The sequence below is a fragment of the Sus scrofa genome, chromosome X (assembly GCF_054392235.1).
Source record: "Sus scrofa isolate SSC_HxYL_T2T_F1_AM1 chromosome X, Sscrofa_HxYL_maternal_Yorkshire_Landrace_v2.0, whole genome shotgun sequence".
NCBI lineage: Eukaryota > Metazoa > Chordata > Mammalia > Artiodactyla > Suidae > Sus > Sus scrofa.
In genome coordinates, this window is record NC_139401.1 from 49,377,909 (window position 1) to 49,405,582 (window position 27,674).

Genomic DNA, 27,674 nt, shown 5'->3' on the forward strand with positions numbered 1-27,674 from the left:
TAAAAAGAAACAAGATCTAGGTGCTGACTGTGCCCATTGTGGCTAACAATACAAAACTCTCCAAGACTCAGGATAAAAATTAGACAATCAGTGAATATTGGCATCCATGTTTGCAGGGGAAGACTCAACCCTGGAAAAGGAAGTCTCTGTAATATGGCTTTACTTTATGTTTAATGATTAACATGTTTAATTGTTATCATTCCACTTGGAATATAGGGATATTTTTCTGCATTTAAAAATATAACTGGAGTTCCCAATGTGGCGCAATGGTTAACAAATCCAACTAGGAACCATGAGGTTGCAGGTTTGATACCCCGCCTCACTCAGTGGGTTAAGGATCCGGCGTTGCCATGAACTGCAGTGTAGGTTGCAGACGCAACTTGGATCCCACATCGGGCTAGGCTGTGGCCTAGGCCAGCAGCTGAAACTCCAGTAAGACCCCTAGCCCAGGAACCTCCATATGCTGTGAGTGCAGCCCTAGAAAATACAAAAAGACAAAAAATAAAAATAAATAAATAAATAAAAATATAACTGTTTTGTGACTCTCCCTATTCTTTTTGTCTTTTTTTTTTTTTTTTTTTTGCAGTTTTGCAACATTTGGCTTCAGTTGCTATAGTTCTTTTTGCACAAATTTCAAGACTTTTGAGACCCTCAAATTTCAAAATTCCTATCCAGCCCTGAGATTCAAGAGTAGATTCAAGCTATGGATCCATCACGGCGAATTACCGCTACTTTGAAATCTGAGTCCTCACTGGTTCCACCTAAAGAAACATCCCAAGAAGTTACATCCACCTCCCAGCCATCCTTCTCTCAAGTGCAAAGCTGCAATCTCACTAACTTCAACCGCAGTCCTAATAGCAAGTACCTCAGCTCTCTACCACAAGAACTCCGCCAGGAGCAGTACAGAGATGAGATGGCTGAACAAGAGAAGCAATGGGAAAAGCCAGAATCCCCTCAGAGGAAAAAGACACTCGTGGAGAACAAGAGACAGAAAACCCTCAATTATAAGTCACCTTTTCGAGCTGGAAGGGAAGGAAAAATCTCTTCCTTATATAATAAAGATTGGAATAAATGTAAATGTCATTACTGCCAGATCCAAAAAGAGACTGTTTCTGGGAATCCTGAAGGGCAGAATTCATCCTCTTGGAAAACGCTAGTACAGGACCTCAGTCAATTGAACCTCAGCCCTGATACCACACAGGCCCGCTGTGTGCCAGAAGAAGAGCTACCACGTGAGTAGGAAAAAGAGAAGAGCCATCAAAAGAGGAAGGAGGAAAAGCAAAAGAATTCCTCAGAGGCTCCAAAAATAGCAATTGAAATAAACCTGAGCATGTCATCCTCATGTGAGGAGGTTAGACTTGATTCAGATGTGTGAATATTTGTTTTTCGCCAGTTCCTTCGTTGGAACTTTTGGGGAATCACACAATTAAGAATGGTCAATAGGAGCAGCAAGAGCCAGTGTGTTAATGAAAAAAAATCTTATTAGCAAGCAACAGTTGTTCTTCTAGTGATTTTAGGGTCATTCTAGGAAATGCTAGGAGGAGTTAATCTGTGGCAAGAAAGATTGGTATACAATGGTATTAACTGCCCATTATTTGGTTTTCAGCTTCAACCTGTCTTTTTCCCACTTTGGATTTCTAGGTCCCTTATCCCATTGCCAATAAGGTATAAAGGAGCCATGCAGTATGAATTTCTTGCTGGTTGCAAAGTGCTTTTTATTACTATTTTATGGGTTGCTCACAGGAAAAGGCACTATGTCTGATGAAATGCCAGTATGTTTTGCAATTCTGAAGTTAACCATAATATGAGACCAACTTTTAAGGTTTTGAATTTAATGTGTTGAAAAAGGATGTATGAATAGGACTTGTGGGCTTCACATTGTAAGTGTTTGTGTAAAGCATACCCAAACATGAGCCAAGTTTAAGGATATATTTTATGCTCTTTTACAATTAAGTACTAATGTATTTACTTAAAAATTTTTCTAATGTGTTATCTCAATTGTCAGCAGCAAATACCTGTGTATATAAAAATCCTATCATTCAAAAAAACAGTTTTTTACTTTTTGAATTTTATGATGGCTTGAGTATATAAATTGAGGTACAGTTCTGAGAGAAATACAATGGTTTGCTTGCATATGACTCTGGCACTATTCTAAATATTTATAGGCATATGTCTATTTAGATATGCAACTAAACTGGAATTGATCAAAATCAAAGCAGATTTTACTGGTGTGGATATTGACGTGCTTCTGCTAATATTTATACGTAAATGCAAAGCATAGCAAACCCAATCTTGAGGAACAAAGTTGGTTATATTACACTATCATTTACAAAGCATTGCTATGAGTCTGTAATAACTCAGTTTGTGTCCACATAAGAATATACACATAGAACAGTGCAACAGAATAGAAAGTCCAGAAATACTTCTAAACACTGTGTATATTTATATATTCCAATGCGGTTCAGTGGAGATTGTTCTTTTCAATTTTTAAAGAAATAAACTTTGACAATTATCTTGAAACATACAAAAAATTAATTTGAAATGGGTCACCAAACTAATGGGAAGAACAATTCAATAACATATCTAGAAAAAACAATAGGATCATGTATCATCATGATTTGGGGCACACAAAGATCTTTTAAGAGATTACAAAATGCACGGCCATTGAAATTAAATTTTGATGAACCATACTTGCTTGAAATTAACAGCTTTATTCCTCAAAAGGAACTTTGAGAGGAAACCATACATTATTCATGTACAGGATATACTGAGAATTCCTGTATATTTTTTTAGAAAAACATAGGTGGATCTTTTTTGTATGAAGGCACAAAGATCTATACAATAAAGGAACCCACAAATACATCAGTGTTGCTTGGTGGGATGACCCAAACCTTAATCTTTTGCTGGAGTCCAGCTCCAACAGCCAGGGTGTCCCTATGGGGATGGACAGTGTCGGCGAAGCACACAGAAACAGTCTCTTTGTCCCTTCTTTCAGGGCGCTGGACTGCTCAAATTTTATTAGCATAGGTAACAGTTTATATAGACAACTTAATTGTAACTTACATCACAGTGCTTAAATCATATTTTCAAAGGTTAAATTTCAGACTACATGGTACAGTAGATATACATTGTATTCTAAGAATTTTAATTAAAACTAACGGATACAGTGCATCATGTAAAATTATAATGGGTACAAAACATCATGCAGAAAAAAAACATTAGATAAAAATAAGAAGTTTTGGTACAAAGCATCTTGTGGTTACTACCTATTATTATGTTAAGCTAATCATTAACAGCCAGAAAGGTCACAGGCATAAGAATCTGACATTAACAAAGTTCATGTTTAGATTAAAACCTAGGGTAAAAAACTTCAAAGCATTATGGTCAGGGGACAGTATGAGAAAATATTTTTTATATCAAAGCAACTTAATTTCATAAAACTTAAAAGCTTTTTACAAAATTCATTAAAAGCAAGATTATTATGTTTCTTCATGTATGTCTAACCTATTGTACATAGCACAATTACCTAACTCTAAAACCTATTCTTACTTATAACAAACTAATGGATACTTTGTTTTACCTACGTTGGCTCTGAATAGGGGGAATTCAACCAAGGTGAAGCTCTTATTATTTTATTACTGTTCCAATTTTTTGTTGTTCCAATTTTATTGAGTCACAAAACAATATAGGAAAATAATAAAGAATAAGAAACAAATAACAGGAAAGATTGAACAATAAGTAAATAAACAAGAAAGACTGATTTTTCCAAGAAGCGATTTTTATTCTTGGACTGTTGTGCAAAGCCTTCATTTTGTTATTGTAGCCATTGTTGTTGGGTTAGCAGGTGAGCCTCATTATTTTTAGAACTTGCCCTCAGAACTGTACCGCCGGGTAAGGCCTTTTCCCTATTTCTAAACCTGCCTTCAGAACTGTGCAGGAGGGTAGGCTTTTTTTCCTCGGTTAGGAACCCTGCCTTCAGAACTGTGCCATCAGGCTAGTTCCCTTCCTCAGCCTCCTGCATCTCCTCGGCTCCCCGCAGTCTTTGAATGGTCTGGGCCATTAATAGTCCTGCCTGAATTGGATACTTGTAATTTTCCCTGTCTTTAATCGAAAGGCACGGTAATATGATACTCCTAAGGAATTTCCTATATTCAAAACACACTCTTCCTAACTTCCACTGTGGAATACTGGTCCAATGTCCCCCTGGTAGTCAGGATCAGTCACCTCAGCCAGCACAGTAACTCCCTTCTTTGTCTGTTGATTCAGAGCCACGAAAAGACCCCCAGAGTGCTGGGGCAGCAGTCTTTACTTTCATTTCGATGGAATTGCTGTTGCCTCTCCTAGTGGAATTATTCCTCCCTTTGGAACTGAGGCCTCTAGGCAATCAGATCATAAGGCCACATGGATAGGAAATAAAAATTTTGCTAGTGGACCACTAGAGGCGCCTCTCCCATTTTTACCCCTTGGTAGGATCCTGGACCCATGAATCTCGACTGTGGGAACAACAGCACCATATTCTGGATGCTGATTCAGAACATATACCTTCTTCTAGGGAACTTTGCCCCATTCCAAGAGAGTATTGCCCTCTGACTGACACTCTAACTGAGCCTTCAAGAGGCCATTCTTCCATGCTATCAAGCCCCCAGTTTCAAAATGGTGGGTAACATGATAAGACCAGTGCATTCCATGACCATGGGGCCCATCGCCACACTTCATTTGCTGTGAAGTGGGATCCTTCATCAGAACCAATCCAGTGCAGAATACAACCATGATGGAGAAAACATTCTCTCAGTATAGTGATGGTAATTTTGGCAGAAGTACAACATGCAGGGAAGGCAAGTCCATATCTCTAATGAGTGTTTATGCCAGTAAGAATAAAATGTTGCCCAATACATGATGGAAGAGGTCGAATAGCAACAATCTGCTGGCAGGTAGCTGGCTGATCACCCTGAGGATGGTGCCATATTGGGGAATAAGGGTTATTTTCAGTTGCTGGCTGATTGGGCACTTGGCAATGCCCATAACCAGGTCAGCTTTGGTGATTGGACATGCATGTTACAGGGCCTGTTGTGTATAATCATTATCCATGCCACCACAGCCACTTTGGGCAATGACCAGAGTGACTGGGGAAAGAGGCTGACTGGTAACCATAGAACAGGTCATCGTATCTATTGGATTATTAAAATCCTCCTCTGCTGAGGTCACCCTTTGAGGAGCATTCACATGGGACACAATATATTCACATTTCTAACTGTTTTGAGAAGTCTAGCCACATACCACTTCCCCAGACTTCCATGTCACCAATTTTCATTCATGTTCCTTCCAATTCCCTAAGCATCCAGCCAAACTATTGGCCACTGCCCAGGAATCAGTACATAATTGAATGTCTGGCCATTTATCCTTCCAAGCACCAGAAACAACCAGATGCACTGTTTGAAGCTCTGCCCATAGGGAGGATTTCCTTTTACTGCTGTCCTTCAAGGAGGTACAAGAAAGGGGGTGTAGTTGTACAGCTGTCCCTTCTTGGGTAGTGCCTGCACATCATGCAGAATCATCTGAAAACCAGGCCTGAGTTTTCTCTTCTTTGTCAGTTTCTGGAGCCACTCCTGCTGCACAAATCCATGAAGAGATTTCTTCCCGAGAGGGGCAAAGTTGAAAGAGAAAACAGTAAAATAAAACAGATAATTCAACTCTTTACCAGTTACTACTCTATGGTTTCACAATCTGGTACAAGGAATTTGCTTTTACTTACTTTTCAGATTCCTCATTTAGGGATTTTTTTACAATTTTGTCTAGAATCTTTAGTTATAATAGGGATTGAATCCAGCCACAGCTTCAACCTGCACCACAGCTGTGGCAGTGCTAAATCCTTTAACCCACTGCGCAGGGCCAGGGACAAAACCTGTACCTCCGCTGAAACCCGAGCCACTGCAATCAGATTCCTAACCCACTGCACCACAGCGGGAACTCTAGAGCCATTTTAAGTTCATACAAAAATTGAACAGAAAATACAAATTTCTCATCTATCCCCATCCCCACAAATATTCAGCCTCCCCCACTTTCAATACCCTATTCCAGAGTGGTACATTAGTTACTACAACCGATGTACATACCCCAGTCACCAAAAGTCCACAGTTTTCATTATGGTTCATTCTTGGTGTTGACATTCCGTAAGTTTTCACAAATGTATACTGACATGTATCCACATGGTTTTTGTATGCACATACGTTTTCAATGACTTTGGGTTAATACCAAGAAGTGCAATTATGATATCATGCAGAATAGTTTCACGCCCTAAAAGTGCTCTGTGCTTTGCTGATTCATCCTTCCCTCCCCTAACCCTTGGCAACTACTAATCATTTTACCATTTCCATTGTTTTGCCTTTTCTAGAATATTGTAGAGTTGGAATTGTATGTAACCTTTCCATACTGGCTGTTTTCACTTAGTATACGGTATATTCTTTCCCACCTATATAGCTTCTTTGCTGATGTGTCTGTTTAGGTCTTTCACTTATTTTTTAAAAGAGTTTGTTCATCCTCTTTTTGTGGAGTTTTAAGAATTCTTTCTACATTTTGGGTTCTCCCAGTCTGTGGCTTGTCTTCTCATTCTCTTGACAGTGTCCTTCAAACAGCAGTTTTAAATTTTGATAAATCCAGTTTGATTATTTCATTATTGGGTTGTGCATGTGATGTTGTATCTAAAATTCGCTGTGATATTTAAGGTCATGCAGATTTTCTCCTATGTTATCTTCTGGGAGTTTTAAAGTTTTGAACTTAACATGTAGGCCTATGACCCATTCTGAGTTAACTTTTGTGAAAGGCTGTGTCTAAATTCGTTTTTTTCATATATGTGTCCAGTTGTTCCAGAATCACTTGTTGAACAGACTGTCTTCACTACATTGTATTTCCTTTCTCTCTTTTTTTTTTTTTTTTTTTTTTTTTTTTTTGTCTTCCTATGGCCGTACCCACTGCATACGGAGGTTCCCAGGCTACGGGACCGATATGCAACTGCTGGCCTACACCAAGCCGTGTCTGCAACCTGCACCGCAGCTTGAAGCAATATCAAATCCTTAACCCACTGAGCAAGGCCAGGGTTCAAACCTGCATCCTCATGGATCTAGTCAGGTTTGTTTCTGCTGAGCCACAATGGGAACTCTGCTCCACTGTATTTCTTTTGGTCTTTTTGCTGGGGACTGTTTCTTTCTATTTATCTATTTGTCTTTGTTTTTTGCCAATACCACACCATCTTGATTACTGTACCTCAATAGTAAGTCTTGTGTTCTCCAGCTTTGTTATTCTCCTTCAATTTATGTTGGCTCTTTTGCCTCTTCAGATATACTTTAAAATCGGTTTGTCAATATCCATAAAATAACCCACTGAGATTTCAATCAGGATTGCATTGAATCTATAGAGCAAGTTGGGAAGAACTGACATCTCAAAAACTTTGAGTCCTCCTGTCTATGAAACGGAATACGTCTCCATTTATTTAGATCTTTGATTTCTTTCATCGGAGGTTGTCATTCTCCTCATATAGATCTTGTACATGTTTTATTTATCTCTAATATTTCATTCTTTTGAGTGCTAATATATATCGTAATGTTTCTGATTTCAAATTCCAGTTGTTCATCACTGGTATGTAAGGAAGTAATTGACTCCGATATATTAAACTTGTATCCTGCAACCTGGCTGTACTTCCTCATTGGTTCCAGGAGGGTTTTTTCCTACATAAACAATCATGTTCTCTGCAAACACAGGCAGTTCTCTTTCTTTCTTCTCAATCTGTATAACTTTTATTTCTTTTTCTTGTGAGCTAGGATTTCCAGTATACTGTTGTAAATCAAGGGTGCGAGCAGCCATCCTTGTCTTTTTCCTGATCTTAGAGGGAAAGCTCACTTTTTGTTGTTAACTGTTGGGTTTTTTGCATATGTTCTTTATCAAGTTGAGGATGTCCGATCTGTTCTGACTTTTCTGAGTTTTAGTCCTGAATGAATGTTGAGTTTTGTCAAATTCTTTTTCTGCATCTATTTATATGATCATGTGAATTTCTTCTTTAACCTGTTCCCTCACTGGATTTTCTGGAGAATAAAATTGGACTGCAAACTGGATCAAACTGGTGGTCTGAATTCAACAGATTGTTTGTAGCTATAAACCACTCAAATGATGATTGCATCATTTTACGTTAATGAGTGTTCTAAAAAATAACGATGATTCCACTAAAGAGCAGAAAATATGAGCAACAATTGAAATGTGGGCAAAGGATATACTCTGAATGATGACTAAACCAAATGTAAAACCAAACATAGGATGGAAGGGCTTTCAGAGGCAGACAGGGGGTACCTTCTCCCCTTTTTGAGAATCAGAGGTTCCTCCCCACAATGCTGAGCACTGGCATGATGTTGCTCTTGCTCTCAGTTGAGATACTTGAGAGGCCAGTCCTTGTGCACAGATGCTCTCTTGTGGTGGAATGTGAATAGCATTCTCATACCTGTCCGTAGGCACTGAGCATTATTAAGTCATGTGCAAATTATGTTAGGGTTTAGATGTGAATCTTTACTTTTCATGACATGGAATAGTTTATATTGGCTAACTGGCTTTCTGCAGAGTCCCATGATGGGCATGCAATCTAGATCACCACATTCACATGGGATGACTAGTTTTGTGCAGAGTCAATATCCTTTCTGTTACAGTCCCCAGAACTATGTTCTAGTAAATGACAATGACTGCTACTGAAGCCGTATAAATAATGATAAAACATGTAAGTTAATGTGGAGTGTAAGCTACCTTCACGATCTTGTCCAAGAGACAGGGAGTCAAATAAACCTTGTGAGATTTGATCCCTTACATCAAGAAGAGTGGAGTTAAAATGGGCTTTTCACTTCACAGGCCAATTTATCTCCTGTAGCAGTGGATTTCTTTCTTAAAGGAATGGTTTAGGTTTCATTCATCCTCCCACCCCTCTCTCTCTTCTCATCTCATTACTAGACCCAGTATCTTGATCTCAGGGTGTCTTCTGCTCTGAGCCCTCTACCTGGCTGTTCCTGAGCCACAGCCTACAACCTCTTCACTTTCCGTTCTGGATGTCTCTGGTGCAGGGTTAGTCCAAGTACAAACCTGAGCCCCCTGATAATTTAAAGCATCCATTTCCTTTCATTCATGGAAGCCTGAATGAAGCCTCGGTCCCACAAGGACGTCTTGGTGTCACTCACCAGGCACAGCTCAGCCACCAGTCACACACTTTCCATGTTATAGAAATACCCGCCTTTGCCAGCAGGGAGCGTCTCATAGTCAAGACTGGAAGACAGAGGAAGGGCGGAGGCTTAACCAGTCACACCTAGAGGGCCACAGGCTTCTGGGTGTGTGAGCCCCAGGCCTGAGTGTCCCTCGGGGCCTCCCCCTCTGTGTGTGGACAGCGGGGGGCACCAAGGGCCAGCTCTGCCTCTTCCTCCTGGAGGACCCTGGTCCTAGTGCTGTTCAGTCTTCTGCAGATGGCCTTCCTCTCCCTCCTGCTCTTCTTCCTCCTACCAGAAGCTCATTTCCATGGTTAAAGGGAAGTTGGCATAGACTTAATCTTCTTTTCTCACTGAAGGGTTGCATCATCTGCTTTTTTCCACACGATGGACTGGCTCTCCTGCCTGGACACTGGGGCAGGACACTATAGCCTAAAGAAGCAGCCCTGGATCCTGGATATTGAAGTCACAACCCACAGCCTGCCCCCTGACCTACTGTGGGGCTGCAGGCCCAGCCCTTACCCTCTTTAGCCCTGTCTCCCCACATGCATGGTGGGCTCAATCATTTTCCCAGCATACAGGCATGAACTTAAAGGGGGGAACTGAAGAAACGAGAGAGCAGATTTGCCCAAGAGGGGGAGGAACAGATCAGAACTGGAGGGGAAGGTCTTACATGGACCACCTCAGGCATTGCCCAGGGTTGCCTTCCTGGAAGTGCTCAGGGCAGACAGTCAGGTGGGGAAGCCCCTGCAATCAGAACCCTGGGCCAGCGCACGTTGAGGTCCTCTCTGGACTGCCCTGGGTGGCCAAACACTTGTGTCACAGGCTCCTTCCTGTTGAGCCTCACCTCTACCTTCAGGAGTCCCGAGATGAACTCAATGAGCTCCCTGACCCATGGGTTCCTACGACCCCTCTACAGTATCCAGGACCATGTGTCACCATCACCACAGACCCTGGTGAGCCCCTGTACAACTTATCTGAACAGTGGCTCCAGGGTGTGGAAGTGATTTTGATGATGTGCCATCCTTGATTACAGCCAGAGTGTATCTAAGTCATTCTCTAATGGATGGTTAGGCAGTGTTTGGTTTACTTTTTGCCATTTTATGCTAGCTGCAGTGAGCACTCTTGTACATATATTGATACTCATATTGTAAGTCTGTTTGTAGTAGCTCAAAACTGGAATCAACCCAATTATGTGCCAACAGAAAAACATGTGAATAAATTGTATCAAATTCATAGCATGGAATACTACACAACTACAAGAAGGAATGAGCTAAGCACAGACAGACATAAAAATGTTAAGTGAAAGATCCAAAACAGGACACGTAATAGGATCCCTTTTGTGAATACCTCTAAAACAAACAAAACTACTGTTTAGGCATACATACACTGTGTTGAAACAGACGTAGAGAAAGCAAGGATTCTAACCTGCCTAATGAGCAAATTTTTAGATTTTTATTAACGTAGTAAAACTGATGTGCGTGTATAGTTCTGTGAATTTCAACACATGTACACACGCATGAAATAAGCACTGCAATCCATGTACAGATCATCTATGTCACCGTAATATCCTGAAATCTTTATGCCTCCCTTCTATAGACACTCCCTTAGCCCATCCCTAAGCCCTGGCAAGCACTGACCTGTTCTCTACTACTATATTGAGCCTTTTCAAGAATATCATACACTGGAGTTTCTGCTTTGGTGCAGTGGGTTAAGGATCTAGCATTGCTACAACTGTGGCATAGGTTGCAGCTGCAGCTTGGATTTCATGCCTGATTCACAAACTTCCATATGCTGTGGTTACGGCCATAAAATTTATACACACACACACATATATGTATACTACAAATGGAATAATAATGCCTATAAAATTTTGATACTCCTTCACTCGGCATAATGCACTTATATTTCATCCAAGTTGTTGAATTCATTCTTTGAATTGCTGAAAAATGTTCCACTGTATAGATGTGCCAAATTTTGTTTTTTTTCTCATGTAACAGTGGAATTTCATTTTAAAAGTAATGGTTTAGGTTTAATTGATCCCCCACCCCTCTTGAATAAAGTGGCCTTCCTGATCTTCTTCTCCCTTCCTATCCCCATTAATAGGCCCAATATCTTTATGTTAGGGTGGCCCCTGCTCTCTGTCCTGAGCTCTCAGCCCTCAGCCTAGCTATTAGCAAAACACACCCTACATTTGAGTTATTTCCAGTTTGGGGCAATGAAGAATAGAACTGCTATAAACATTTATACATCGGTTTTGCATAAAAATAAATTTTCATTCAGCTAAAGTAAGTATCCTAGAGGTTCAATTTTTCTAACACTGTTTGATTAAAAGGACTGTTTTTATACAATTGGCCACCAATACACAGGCAGTTGATTTTTTTACAGAGGTGTGTCTCTCTCTTGGTTGTGTACCACAATGTGAAGATTATTCTAGCATTGTAATAATCCTTGAAGTTTGCTCTTGTTCAAAGTTGTTTTGGCTCTTCTAGTTCTCTTGCCACTGCACATAAATTTTAGAAACAATTAGTCTAATACCACAAGCTAGAAGAAAAAATTCCTGCTGGGATTTTGGTTGGAATTGCATTAAATCATACATCAATTTGAAGACAATTGACATTTTACCTATATTGAGTCTATCAACCCATTAATGCAATGTGCCTTTCCATTTAGGTCTCATCCTGTTTCTTTCATTAGCTTCTCGTAGTTTTTCAGCACACATATTCTGCACTTCTTTTCTTAGATTGGCACAGAGCAGGTTGTAAATGGTACCATGGGTTTTTTTAAAAACAAAATTTTCCCAGTAGTTCCCAGCTAGTCTATAGAAATGTGCCTGCTCTTTGTTTGTTGACCTTGTATCCTGCAAGATTGTTTAAATCACTTATTATTTTTCAAATATTTTTATAGATTATATAAGATTTTTCTATGTAAATAATCATGTCATCTGTAATTGGAGTAGTTGTATTTCCTCTTCCCCAATCTATAAGCCATTTATTTATGTCACTCGCCTTATTTAATTGGCTAGAACTTCCAGCACAGTGTTGAAAAGCAGGCATGAAATTTGACATCCAAGCTCAGATCTTGATATTAGGGCAAACCAATTAGTCTTTCTCTATTAAGAGTGAAGTGAGATACAGTATTTTCTTGTAGTGGCTCTCTATCAAGGTAAGAAATAATCCTTCTACTCCCAGTTTGCTGAGTTTTGGGTTATTTGTTTGTTTGTTTGTTTGTTTGTTTTTAGCATGAATGTCTGTTGAATTTGTCAACACCTTTTCTGCATGATATGACTATGTGGTTCTATTTCTTTGGTATGTTAATAGGGTCAATTGCATTGATTGATTTTTGAATACTGAAGCAGTTTGCATTCCCAGGATAAACCCAGTTTGGTCACGGTGCATTATTCATTTATGTATTATTTTGTTCAGTTTAGTAATATATATTGAGGACTTTTTGCATCTATGTTCATGAGGGATATTAGACCATGATTTTCTTGTGCTGTCTTTGTCTGATTTGGGAGTCAGGATAATGCCAATCTGATAAAAAAAAAAATGGTTTGACAAACATTTCTTCTTTTCTGCTTTCTTAAAGAGATTATGTAGAATTGCTGCTGTTTCTTCCTAAATATTCAATGGGATTTTTCCAGTGAAATCATGGGGGCCTAGAGATTTCTTTTTTGAGTTTTTCCCTTGTGAACTGGGTCTCTTGATAGATACACATCTATTCAGATTACCCGTTTATTTTGGCATAAACTTTGATAGCTTGTATCTTTCCATTGTTCCATTTCATTTACATTGTCAAGTGTATGCCTGCAGGGTTATTCATAGTATCCTTTTAATTACTGTGGCACCTGTAACCTACTTCGTTTCTAATATTGGTAAGTTTTGTCTTCTTTTACTTTTTGGAGGGGGTGGCAGTCATTGATTTTCTCTATTCTTTTGCTGCTCTCAGTCTCAGTGCTTTCTGCTGCAATCTTTATTTCCCTCATTCTGCTTGCTCTGGGTTGTTTCAATCTTTTTTTTTTTTTACTAGTTTCTTAAGGTGGAAGCTTTCATTATTGACTTGGGTCCCTTTTGTTCTAATACAAACATTCAAAGGTATAAAACTTACACTAAGTATGAGTCTCCCAAGGCAATAGAAATAAAAACAAAAATAAGTAAATGGAACCTAATCAAATTGCCAAACTTTTGTACAGCAGAAGAAAACATAAGCAAAACAAAAAGACAACCCACAGAATGGGAGAAATGCAAATCAAAACCACTATGAAGTGTGACCTCACATCAGTCAGAATGGCCATCATCAAAAAGTCTACAAATAACAAATGGTGGAGAGGGTACGGAGAAAAGGGAACCCTCCTGCACTGTGGGTAGGAATGTAAGTTGGTGCAGCCACTATGGAAAACAGTATTGAGCTTCCTCAGAAAACTAAAAATAAACTTACTGGGAATCCCCATTGTGGCTCAGTGGAATACGAACACAACTTGTATCCAGGAGGATGTGGATTTGATCCCTGGCCTTGCTCAGTGGGTTAAAGATCCAGCATTGCCATGAGCTGTGGTGTAGGTCGAAGATGTGGCTCAGATCCCGTGCCATTGCTACTGTGGCATAGGCCAGCAGATGCATCTCCAATACAGCCCCTAGCTTGGGAACTTCATATTCCACAGGTGAGGCCCTGATAAGAAAACATAAAATAAAAATGAAAATAAACTTACCCTATGATCCAGCAATTCCACTCTTGGGCATATATCCAGACAAAACTATAATTCAAAAAGATATATGAACACTTCTGTTCATAGCAGCACTACTCACAATAACCAAGACATGGAAACAAGCTAAATGTTCATTGACAGATGTATGGATAATGAAGATGTGGTACATATATGCAGTGGAATACTACTCAGCCATAAAAACGGATGAAATAATGCCATTTGCAGCAATATAGAGATTCTCATGCTAGGTGACGTAAGTCAGACAGAGAAAGAAATATCATATGCTATCACTAATAGGTGGAATCTAAAATATGATACAAATGAACCTGTCTACAAAACAGAGACAGATTTACAGACACAGAGCACAGACATTTGGGTGCCAAGTGGTAGGGAGGAGGGAGAGGGATGTACGGGGAGTTTAGGGTTGGTTAGTAGATTTAGAATGGATAAGCAATTAATTCCTACTATACAGCACAGGGAACTATATTCAGTCACTTCAGAAAGGCCATGAGGGAAGATAATACAAGAAAGGAAATGTGTTTATATGTATGGCTGGGTCACTTTAGCTGTACTGCATGAATTGGCATAACAGTGTAAACCAACTCCACTTCAATTTTAAAATATGTCTAAAAAATATCCCTGAGAAATTATGACGTAGGGATAGAGAATTGACAGACCCATCAGGTAGGACAGCGAAAGGGTATTGTTGGCCTTGGGACCTGACAGCAAACTGCTACTCATGGCCCCCAAGGACAGGGATGGAGAAAAAAAGCATTTTCTAGGTGAGTAACTGCATACCAGATACCATGGTATGTGTTAATTTGCTCAGGCAATGAAACCACATCTGCTACAACAGCTGCAATTGAAGTCACTGCCTAGTTAAGCTTACACTAAATCCACCGTCATTCTCCAAGATACATCTAAGTCTTCTGTATAGGTCAAACAGGAAAGCAGGACAGGGACATAGTGTGAGAATCTCCCATCTTGCCTCTTTCAAGTCCTTGATGGTGGCATTATTCTCTGCACTTCCTCCAGGGATGTACAACTGCTTTAGCTTTACTATATTCCTAGGGAGAAGGAGTTCTAATGACTTCCACTTGGCCTTTCCCACCATAATAGCCCTCACTCTCACATCAAGGAAACAACATGAGTATGTAGTCCAATTCTGTATTTAGCAGCTGACACATGTGTTCTGGTTATGCATTCCGGACTGGGGAAATAAACAAGATGAGTTCGAGGACCCATAGAGCTGAGTTAACATTCCATTGAACACCTGACCTATGTAAGTCCCTACTCTGACTGATGTGCCACAGTGATGTTTAGGGTTTCCTGGAATCAATGTCAACTCAGAGCAAGGCTGAGTAGTCTCTCAAAGGTCTGATTATTTCCTGTTCTCCATTGTCCAGTGACTCTGGGGAAACTCATTTGGGAAAGGCTTGGAGAAAGATTTACAATGCAAATGTTCAATAGCATACCAGAGTCCTTTTTCAAAGGATCTAGGCCTCCCCTTCATTCAAGGGATTCTAGGTCTATAAAGTGACCCCAGTCAGGGAATTGCTTGAGGGCTCATGACTCTGACTTTGTGACTTGAATTTAGATTTGTTCACCTGACCCAGAACTTTTTTGCATATACATATCAGGAATTTAGTTGACTTCCTATATATTTCACTTACAGGAACACCATGATTAGCCAATACCATAGTTCCACATAAGGCAGACTACTCATGTGTGTGTGTGTGTGTGTGTGTGTGTGTGTGTGTGTGTGTGTATTTAGGGCTGCACCCACAGCATATGGAGGTTCCCAGGCCAGGGGTCAAATTGTTGCAGCTGTCAGCCTATGCCACAGCCATAGCAATGCCAGACCCGAGACGCATCTATGCCACAGCTCATGGAAACGCCATATCCTTAAACCAATGATCGAGGCCGGGGATCAAACCTGCATCCTCATGGATATTAGCTGGGTTCCTTACCACTGAGCCACTAAGGAAACTCCCAAGGCAGACTCTTCTGATAGCTGCTTTAACTCTGCTGTCCTTTGTGGTAACCACACCCACCTTGCCTTTGGCAATTGACTGCTGCTTCTTGGCCTCTGTCACCTTAGGATCCAATTATATTTAGATTTTTCCAGTTGAGGGGCTCTGGTTCCCACTGTAAGTGCTGCACTAGAGAGAAGACCAGTCATGCTGCTCTTCAAGAATGCTGGGCTCTGCTCATAGCAGTGATGAATTTATTTCTCACAGAAGTGCTGAATGGTATGTCTTCTGGACCTTCCCAGTGTGGTCTTAAATGAGAAATTCACTCTTTACATTTCAGTTTCCCAAAGCTTCTGAATCCCTTCTCTATATGAAACCAGGCATTTTCAGTTCCCTCATGGTGGGCTGCTTTTTAGCCTGTGTTTCAGACAACAAACCAAACAAACTGTTAAAGCCCTTTACAACTCCCTGAGCTGCATTAAAAGCAGAATCTCTGCCTACTGAACCCAGGTTAATAAATTTGGCCTGATCTATCTTTATGGTCCTTCCACTGTTATCCCACACCTTCGTATCCATTCCCACATGTGTTCTCCAAATTTTTGCTGATATAAAATTAGAAATATCAAGCAGTGCTTTTTCACTTAGTCGTGAGTCCCACTTTGAACCTCATTTTTGAAGGTCTGCTGGAACTTGAGTGTAGTTATAGGTCTGGAAGCAAAGAGGAGTAGTTGGAGTGAGTCTTAAGGAGAATCAGCATTGTCTTCTATGGCAACTGCCTCAGGGGAGAGACAATTACCATCTCCTCAGGCAATGCAGGGGTAACTCCCTCAGACAGAAGTAGAAAGGACTATATTTTACTGCGGGTGAGGAGCCTTCCACTGCCTCTGGAGAGACCTCTTCCACTGGCAAAGAAGACTCATCAGAATTTATGGGCTCATTGTACCCAGCTTCATCAGGGCCTTGCCAGGCATTGTCATCTCACCTTATAGGATCCCATTTGTCCCCAATCAATCCTCCGCACTTTAACAGTGGACGCTCTGCAAGGCTAGGATTCAACTTGAAATTTAATTCAATCAATTGCAGGATGAGATTCTACATTTAACTTTCAGCAATTTCAGCTCTGCAGCTGCAGGAGACAAGGCTCTACTTCAGGGGACACCTACAAGGTCTGTGGTCATTTATTACTCAGAATTCGGAGACTTCAGCTCATCTATTTCTTTAGCCACTTTGTCCAGGGACATTAGAAAAACCAATCAATATCACTATATTCCTTACTCTTCCAAAAATGTTCAAAAGTATATATAGTCATTTAGCTCCTTGCTTCTTATAAGTTTTGATTAGCAATATCCAATGCAGTTATTCTGTGTCTCTATAAAAGTTCATGGACTATCATTCCTCTCTTTACTACTAGAAATAAATAGATCCATTAGCATTTTTAAATGTAATCATATTAGCCAATTCCAAAAATACACAAACCTATTCAGAAAAAAATCCTTAAGCTTTGGTTCTTTTAAACACACCTTTAGAGTTCCCTGGTGGCACAGTAAGTTAAGGATCCAGCATGGTCACTGCTGTGGCTTCGGTCACCATTCTGTCACAGTTTTGATCACCTGCCCAGAATTTCCGCATGCCATGGGTGTGACCAAAAATAAAAAAAAAATAAGGTCACTCTCAGTACCAAAATCTACATTAGTCAGAGTTCTCCAGAGGAGCAGAGCCAACAGGATGGATGGATGTATAGCAAGATTCATAGAAAGAGAAATAATTATAGAAATCAGCTCCTGTGATTGTGGAGTGTCACAAGTTCCATGATTTATTCTCTGCAAGCTGGAGAACAGGAAAGTCAGTGGTGTAATTCAGTCCAAGTCTGAAGTACTGAGATTCATGGGTCTGATGGTAAGTCCCACTCTGTGTCCAAAAGCATGAGACCAGGAGCACTGACATCTGAGGGCAGAAGAAGATGGATGTCTCAGCTCAAGCAAAGAGAGTAAATTATCCCTTATTCTAATTTTCTGTTCTATTTAGGACCTCAATGGATTGGATAATGCCCTCCAAAGTAGGTGAGTTCAATCTTTTTCACTCAGTCTACTAATTCAGACAGTCTCCTCAGGACACATGTTCACAGACACACACAGAAACTATGTCTTGCAAAGCTATCTGGGCATTCCTTAGCCCAGTCAAGTTGACACATAAAATCAATTATCACACCAGTAAAGCCACAAAAGACTTGAATCTCATTTAAGCAAAATATTTTGGGTTTTTTTTTTTTGTTGTTTTCTTCTTTGTTCTTTTTTAGTGAATTCAATTTCTTTGATCAGTATGAGACTATACATGTTATTTATTTCTTGAATGAGCTTTGCTAGCTAGTGTCAGTCAAGGAATCTTCCCATTTCATCTATTGAACAAGTTTGGAGGGTAATATTTTCTATAATGTTTTCTGCCATACATTTAATATCTGAAGATTCTATATTGATATGACCTCTGGAATTACTGATTTTGGTAATTTGTGTGCCTTTACTTCTCTCTCTCTCTCTCTCTCTCTCTGTCATATCAGTCTCACTAAATGTATATTAATTTCAAAGAAACAGCTTCTGGGTTCACTGATTTTTTTCTATTGATTTCCTGGTTTCTATCTAATTTGTTTCTATTCTTTTTAAAAATTTTTTTACTATAGTTGATTCCAAAGTTCTGTCAATTTCTGCTACACAGCAGAGACCCAGTTATACATGTATATACATTCTTTTTCCCATATTATCATCCATCATGTTTTATCACAAGTGATTGGATATAGATCCCTGTGCTCTACAGCAGGATCTCACTGCTTATCCATCCTAAATGTAATAGTTCACATCTACTAACCCCAAACTCCCAGTCCCTCCCACTCCCTCCCCTCTAATATTTATTACTTTTCCTTCTTCTTTCTTTGCGTATAATTTGAATTTATTTTTCCAATTTCTTCAATTGTAAGTTTAGGTCATTGATTTTTGAGACTTTGCTTCTTTTCTAATATAAGCATTTAATAGTACAAATTCCCATCCATATGCATTGCTTTAGCTTCATCTAGCAAATTTTGACCTGTTGTATGTTCCTTTTCTAATTTTCCTTGAGATTTCTTTGATTCCTACATTACTTAACTTCCAGTATTTCAGAGTTACCAGATATATTTCTAAAACGATTTCCTATTTTAACTCTTTCGTATTCAAACAACATATTGTATATAATTTCAGTTTTTTGAATTTGTCAAGATGTGGTTTTTTGCCCAGTACAGTCTAGTTTGCACCCCTCTACCACAATGGAATGTTGCCCTTTATCCCTAGTAATCATTTTCACTATCTTGTATGTTTTGTGAGGCATTAAGCAAGTTGGCACTTCCAACTTGCTTTTGATTTGTGTTTGCAGGGTATACCTTTTTCCATTCCTATACTTGTAACTTATAGTTAGTTCGTTTTATTTAAAGTGAAGAAATAGTTCTTTTTATTTAAAGTGAAGGGTTTTTTGGTCATCCAAAGATGACAGTTCGGGAGGTGGGGGATGCACTGGAGTCATGGGATGGAAATCTTATAAAATTGGACTGTGATGATTATTGTACAACTACAAATGTAATAAATTCATTGAGTAATAAAAAAACCCCAATCCGAGCAATTAAAACTAATTTCAAAAATAAATAAATAAATAAAGGTTTTTTAAGAGTATATAATTTTTTACTGTCAATTTTTTATTAATTCCCCAATACAATTTTTCTCTACTGTACAGCATAGTGACCCAGTTACACATACATGTGTACATTCTTTTTTCTCCCATTATAATGCTACATCATAAGTGACCAGACAAAGTTCCCAGTGCTACACAGCAGGATACAGAAATGTGACTGATTTCTTATATCCTGCTACTTTGCTGAATTTGTTGATCAGTTCAAGCAGGTTTGGGGTTGAGTCCTTAGGGTTTTCTACGTATAGTATCATTTCATCTGCCTACAGTGACAATTTTACCTCTTCTCTTCCTATTTGGATACCTTTTATTGCTTTTCTTTGTCTGACTACTGTGGATAGGAATTCCAGTACTATGTTGAATAACAGTGTTGAGAGTGGGCATCCTTGCCTTGTTCCAGATTTTAGTAGGAAGGCTTTCAGCTTTTCTCTATTGAGTATTATATTTGCTGTGGGTTCGTTGTAAATGGCTTTTATTATGTTAAGGTATGTTCCCTCTATACCCACTTTGGTGAGAGTTTTTTATCATGAATGGCTGTTGAACTTTATCAAATGCTTTTTCTGCATCTATTGAGATGATCATGTGGTTTTTGACTTTTCTTTTGTTACTGTGGTGTATGACGTTGATTGATTTGCATATGTTGAACCATCCTTGTGAACCTGGGATGAATCCCACCTGTTCATGGTGTACGATCTTTTTGATACGTTGTTCGATTTGGTTGGCTAAAATTTTGTTGAGAATTTTTGCGTCTATATTCATCAAAGATATTGGCCGATAGTTTTCTTTGGTGGTGGTATCTTTGTCTGGTTTTGGAATGAGGGTGATGGTGGCATCATAGAATATCATTGGGAGTGTTCCTTCTTCTTCAACCATTTGAAAAAGTTTGAGGAGGATGGTTATCACTTCCTCTTTGTATGTTTGGTAGAATTCACGTGTGAAGCCATCTGGTCCTGGACTTTTCTTTGGAGGGAGTGTTTTTATGACATACTCAATTTCGTTTCTAGTGATCGCTCTGTTCAGTTGATCTATTTCTTCTTGATTCAGTTTTGGCAGGCTGTAAGTCTCCAGAAAATTGTCCATTTCTTCTAGGTCATCAAATTTGGTGGCATATAATTCTTGATAGTATTCTCTCATGGTTTTTTGTATCTCTGTAGTATCCATTGTGACTTCTCCTTTTTCATTTCTTATTTTACTTATTTGGGTTTTTTCTCTCCTCTTCTTGGTGAGTCTAGCCAGAGGTTTGTCAATTTTGTTTACCTTTTCAAAGAACCAGCTCTTAGTTTTCTTGATTTTTTTCTTTGGTTTTTTATTTATTTTTTTATTTTTTATTGTTATTTCCCCCAACACACTTTTTTCCCCCACTGTACAGCATGGGGACCCAATTACACATAAATGTATAAATAATTTTTTCTCCCATTGTCGTGCTCCATTGTAAGTATCTAGACATAGTTCCTAGTGCTCCACAGCAGAATTTTTTCTGTTGTTTTTTAATCTCTATTTAACCGATTTCCTCTTTGATCTTTATGATTTCCTTCCTTCTGCTGACTTTAGGTTTTGTTTTTTCTTCTTTTTCTAATTCATTTAGGTGGTGAGTTAAGTTTTCAATTTGAGATTTTTCTTCTATTTGAGGAAGGCCTACATTGCTACGAACTTCCCTCTGAGAAGTGCTTTTGCAGTGTCCCATAGATTTTGACATTTATCCAGCAAGAATATAATTTTAAAAAGAAGGGGAAATAAAGAATTTCTCCAACAAACAAAAGTTGAAGGAGTACAGCAATACTAAACCCATTCTAAAAGAAATACTGAAAGGGCTTCTCTCAATTAAAAAGAAAAAATAAAGGAAGAACTAGGATGGAGCAAACCACAATTGGAAAGCAGTGACTTAAATAAGCCAGCATACAGATCTAAATATGAAGATGCTAAAAAAAAAAAGACATCAAAATTGTACAATGTGGGCAAGGGAAGTACAAAAATATAGATCTTTTTATATTTTAATGCTGTGTTTGAGCCTATATGATTTTCAGACTAAAGGAAGCAGATATAGGAAAGGGTTAACGTACTTAAAAAACAGAGCAAACCACAAAAACTGAAAAGAAAGTATACAAGCATAAAATAAATGGAAACCATCCAACTGAAAAAAGGAAAGAGATACATAGAATCAACTGGAAAAAAAAGTTTAAAATGGCAATAAATACATATCTATCAATACTCACCTTAAATGTCAATGGACTGAATGTTCCAATCAAAAGACACAGAGTGGCAGATGGGATAAAAATGCAAAAACCCTCAATCTTCTGTCTACAAGAAACTCACCTTAGGACTAAGGACACATATAGATTGAAAGTGAGGGGATGGGAAAGATAATTCATGCCAATGGACAAGACAGGAAAGCAGGAATGGCAATACTCTTATCAGACAAAATCGACTTTAAAACAAAGGCCATAAAGAAAGGCAAATAAGGACACTATTTAACTGTTAAAGGATCCATTCAAGAAAAAGATATTACAATCGTCAATATCTATGCTCCAAATATAGGAGTACCCAGATACATACAACAAATACTAACAAACATAAGAGGAGTAACTGATGGGAATACAATCATAGTAGGAGACTTTAACACCCCACTCACATCAATGGAAAGATCTTCTAGACAGAAAGTCCATAAGGCAACAGAGATCCTAAAGGACACAATAGAAAAGTTAGACTTAACCCACATTTTTAGGACATTACATCCAAAAAAATCAGAATACACATTCTTCTCAAGTGCACATGGAACATTCTCAAGAATTGACCACATACTGGGGCACAAAGCTAACCTCAACAAATTTAAGAGTATAGAAATTACTTCAAGTATCTTCTCTGACCACAATGGTATGAAACTAGAATCAACCACAGGGAAAGAAATGAGAAAAAACCTACTACATGGAGACTAAACAACATGCTACTGGAAAACCAGTGGGTCAATGAGGAAGTCCAGAAGGAAATTAAAAACTATCTCGAGACAAATGATAATGAAAACAGTATACAATTTGCTTTTGCTTTTTTTATCCAGTCCAACAAATTCTGATTTTTAATCAACATGTGTAAGCAAATTACATTTAGCATGGAAAGTGTATGCCTTTAAATCTACTATCTTGTTATATTTCTCTTTTGTCACATCTGCTTTTTGTTTGTTTGTTTGTTTGTTTGTTTTTGTCTTTTTGCTATTTCTTGGGCCGCTCCCGCGGCATATGGAGTTTCCCAGGCTAGGGGTCGAATCAGAGCTGTAGCCGCCGGCCTACACCACAGCCACAGCAACGCAGGATCTGAGCTGCATTTGCAACCTACACCACAGCTCACGGCAGTGCCGGATCCTTAACCCACAGAGTGAGGCCAGGGATTAAACCCACAACCTCATGGTTCCTAGTCAGATTCGTTAACCACTGCGCCACGACGGGAACTCCACATCTGCTTTTTAATTCAATGTTTCCTATCTCCTCCTTTCTTTTGGGTCCATTGACCGGTTAGGATCATACCAGTTCATCATCACTACAGGCTTATTAGTTATATATCTTTGTTTAACATTATTTATAACTTGCTTAGGGTTTACAATATATCTTTTCAACTCACAGCATGCCTTTAAATAATTTTACACCAATACATGGACAATACAATATCTTCACTTTTCTTTCCTTCCTCCCATCCTTTGTACTATAGTTAGTTGTCTTACGCTTTAATTCTACACATGTGAGAAATCCCATATTACATTGTTAATACTTTCTTTAAATATCAATTATCTGTTAAAGAGATCAAATAAGAGAAAAGTGTTTGTATTTACCTACCATTTTACCATTTCAAGTACTACTCAATCCTTTGTGTAGATCCACATTTCCTTCTGATGTAATTTTTCTGCCTAAAGAACTTCTTGTATTGTATTTGTAAAGTAAATCTTCTGGGAATGAATTAAGTGGCTTTTTGTTTATTCACATGTGTAGATACTTTTATTTCATCTTCATTTTTGAAAAATTCTAGAGAATTCTGGATTGCATAGATTCTGGGGAGAAGTCTGCTGTCCTTTTTAAGTCTGTCCCACTGTATGCTATGTGTCTTTTTTATTTCTTGTATTCTTCTGTGAGGGCACTAATGTTGGTGTGTGAGTCAGCCTCATCAGTAGCTGAGCTGGGCTTTGGTTATTTCTATAGCTGTTTTTTGTTTGTTTGTTTGTTTTGTCTTTTTAGGGCCACATGAAGCATATGGAAGTTCTTAGGCTAGGGGTGAAGTTGGTGCTGCAGCTGCTGGCTTACACCACAGCCACAGCATTGCCAAATCTGAGCTGCATCTGTGGCCTAAACCACAGCTCACGGAAGCACTGGATCCTTAACCCACTGAGCAGGACCAGGGATTGAGCCCACATCTTCATGGCTACTAGTCAGGTTCATTACAACTGAGCCACAATGGGAACTCCTATAGTTACTTTCTTTTTTTTTTTTTTTTTTTTTTGTATGTCTGGCACAGTCTTTATTTCACCATCATTTTTTTTTTTTTTGTCTTTTGTCCTTTTGTCTTTTTTTGTTGTTTTTGTTGTTGTTGTTGTTGCTATTTCTTGGGCCGCTCCTGCAGCATATGGAGGTTCCCAGGCTAGGGGTTGAATCGGAGCTGTAGCCACCGGCCTACGCCAGAGCCACAGCAACGAGGGATCCGAGCCGCGTCTGCAACCTACACCACAGCTCACGGCAATGCCAGATCGTTAACCCACTGAGCAAGGGCAGGGACCGAACCCGCAACCTCATGGTTCCTAGTCGGATTCGTTAACCACTGCGCCACGACGGGAACTCCTCCTATAGTTACTTTCAATACTCCACAGACTTGACATTCCTTCAGCAGTGTTAATGTAGCATCTGGAACACTGGTGTCTCTCTCAGTGATCTTATTCCTCATTCAACTTTCAGCATGACATGTACACCTGGGCCACAAGGGCTCTCCCTCAGCAGTTGACAAGAGCTGCTCTTGGTGGAGGCTGAGGGGGTTCTCAGTATTTGTGCTCCAACCTCAGTCTTAGGCAAGTCCTTTATGCCTAATCTGCGGGGTGGGGCTTTCTCAGCTTCCTGCACCCTCTTTGTGTTAGCCGAATTTTTCCTTGTATCAGTGGGGGTCTTGAATGCAAGCAAGTTATCTGCCTCTCCCCCAGAGTAGCAGACCTCCGCCTAACATCAGTATGGGGTTTGGAACCAAAGGAGCCTTTTCACTTCTCTTCCAGACACATCCGTTGCTTTCACCCCTCCCTCGACATCACTAAACCTTCGCTAGGGACCCAAGATGAAAAGGTTTTTCCTGTCCCTCCCACAGTGGCTGATGTCTCTGTTTCAACAGGACAAGGTTTGAGGAAGCAAGCAGGATTTCTTATGTATGTGCTATGGAGGTGGCTCTCTCAGGTCTCTAGGAATTCCCTCAATCTTCACCATGAATGCAAACAGAAGTCTGCAAAACACAGCTGGCAGATGAACTTGGATTTTTGGGGGGGGGGGGTCCTGAGACTTTCAGGGAATCCAAACTCTCTCAATAGCTTATATTTGTCCATTATGAATTTGTTACCATTTCAGTTGTCTTCTTCTCGCCCACTTTTATGAATGTCACTTCTTCCACATGTGCTTTTCCAGAGGCGAAGAATTTTGTATGTCCCAACTCTCTTCAGAGGGGCTTATCACCCTTCAGTTTCAGTTTACATGTCTGCCTTGTTGCCTCACCTCTCTCAAAGTTTAAAAAAACAAACAAACTTGTAGGTTCATCAAATGTAACAAGTGCACTAGATGTTTATAATGGGGGAGGTTATGCATGTGTGAAGGCAGGATGCCTATGGGAAATCTCTCCACCTTCCTCTTAATTTTGCAGTGAACTGACAACTGCTCCAAATAAATATTTTTTAAAAAATCTATAATGTTGCAGATTATTGGGCTTTTTCTTACTGTCGGAGTGAAAGTGACTTTCTCTTGAGGCTTGTAGAACTCTCATTTGCTAATACTATCTATGACTGCTAGCAGAAAAATTACATTCAAACTTTTGAATTAAATTATAATCCAAATATGGCTTTCAAGCTAAATTCAGCCCATCGCAGGTTTATGTATAGCCGTTGAGCTAAGGATGCTTTTTACTTTTATTTTTTGTTTGTTGTTGTTGTTCTTGTTCTTACATTTTATTTTTTATTTTTAATTTTTTATTATGATTGATTTACAATCATACAGTTGATTGATTTACAGTCATTTTCTGCTGTAAAGCAAAGTGTCCTTGTCATACATATATGTACATTCTTTTTCTCACATTACCTTCTATCATGTTCCATCACAAGTGACAGAAATATAGTTCCTTGTGCTATACAGCAGGAACTCATTGCCTTGCACTCCAAAATGCGAGAGTTTTTGTCTACTAACCCCAAACTCCCAATCCATCCCACTCACTTCGCCTGCCCCCTGGCAAACACGAGTCTTTCCTACATGTCCATGATCTTTTTGTTTTTGTAGATAGATCATTTGTGCCATGTATTAGACTGCACATATAAGTGATATCATATGGTGTCTATATTCCTCTTTCTGACAGTATGAGAGTCTCTAGTTCCATCCATGTTGCTGCAAATGACATTATTTTGTCCTTTCGTGTGGCTGAGTAGTATTCCATTGTATCTATGTACCATAACTTCCTGATCCATTCATCCATTTAGGTTGTTTCCATGTCTTGGCTATTGTGAATTGTACTGCAATGGACATATGGGTGCATGTATCTTTTTCAGTTAAATTTTTGTGGGGATCTATGCCAAGGAGTGGGATTGCTGGTAGTTCTATATTTAGTTTTCTAAGGTATTTCCATGGTGTTTTCCATAGTGGTTGTACCGACTTACATTCTCACCAACAGTGTAGGAGGATTCCCTTTTCTCCACATCCTCTAAAGCATTTATTAATTGTTTCTTTGCTAATGATGGTGGTGAGGTGGTAACTCACTGTAGTTCTGATTTGCATTTCTATAATAATTAGTGATTAGTGATGTTAAGCATTTTTGCATGTGCCTGTTGGCCATCTGTATGTCTTCTCTGGTGAAATGTCTATTTTGGCCTTCTACCCATTTTTCAATTGGGACGATTTTAGTTGTTGTTCAGTTGTATGAGTTGTTTGTATACCTTGGAGCTCCCCCACGTCATTCAGGTCATACTTGTTTGAATCCCAAAGGCAAGGAACATTCAGCCCGTCCAAACTAAGCCATCCACCCCGAGTCCCTACACACATCTGCACCTCCTCTAGTGTTTGCCTGACTCAGTGCAAGGCAGCCTTCTCCCCGGCTGCTTTGGCCAGAGATCCTTACAGTCATCTGTGCCTGCCGCCTCTGTCTCACCATCCCCTCGGGCACCAAGCCCCGCCTTTCTGCTCCTAAGTCTAGGCAAGATCTTGCCACTTCTCTCCATCACCACAGTGAGATCCCTAGTCCAGGTCACCCTCAGCTCTACCCTGCACGACCACCACCAATCCTGATCCTTTGCCACCCTTTTTCCATTCCACTGCCCGAGGAACCTTTCTGAAGTCCTAATCTAGGAACGCCACACCTGTTCAAACCTCTGTGGGGGCTGTCCGCTGCTCTAGGGATAGTGTCCGGCCTCCTGGACTAGGCACATCAGGAGTCGCGTGCCCCTGAGTGCCTGATCCTCACCGGACCCCTCCTGCTCCATTCCCCCCACTTGACATTCCAACCACCCCAAACCCCTTTCTGTACCTCACATGGCCAGTGTGCTCACAATCGTTCCTGCTGACCACTCCCAGACTGCACATCCTCACAGGTGCTGTTCCCGCCATCCTCATCTGCTGGTTTCCTTCTTCGGTTCGGTGTCACGTTGGGTGGTGCAATTTCCATTTTACCTGGGCCGCACCTGGATGAGAAGTCAGTTAACTCCTACTTTTATAGAATGGGATGTGGTGGGGATTTCTTGTTGAATTCCCCAAATCAAAACAAGGTTTACTGTGGTTCACAGTGAGCTGAGCTGAAATGCAATCTGATGCCTGCCTTTTTTGGGAAAAGCTTCCTTGCTAATAAGCACAGGGGACA

At 39.6% G+C, this 27,674-nt stretch overlaps 1 long non-coding RNA gene across 19 annotated transcripts in view; it reads right to left on the reverse strand.

Annotated features, from left to right (window-relative positions):
• Positions 1-2,691: 2,691 nt before the first annotated feature.
• The window catches only part of LOC146394600 (uncharacterized), a 29,708-nt gene continuing 4,725 nt past the window's right edge, over positions 2,692-27,674 (reverse strand). For 5 of the 19 annotated variants that reach the window (XR_014835445.1, XR_014835459.1, XR_014835446.1 and 2 more), the window contains 2 exons: positions 27,345-27,498; positions 2,692-5,633 (listed from right to left, as the gene is read on the reverse strand). This is a non-coding gene — a long non-coding RNA (uncharacterized LOC146394600). Of the gene's footprint in view, positions 5,634-13,935; positions 13,981-15,902; positions 16,323-17,425; positions 17,850-22,225; positions 22,292-25,780; positions 27,499-27,674 lie in introns of those variants that run through there. The other 14 variants (XR_014835450.1, XR_014835454.1, XR_014835456.1 and 11 more) reach the window with 9 other exon arrangements.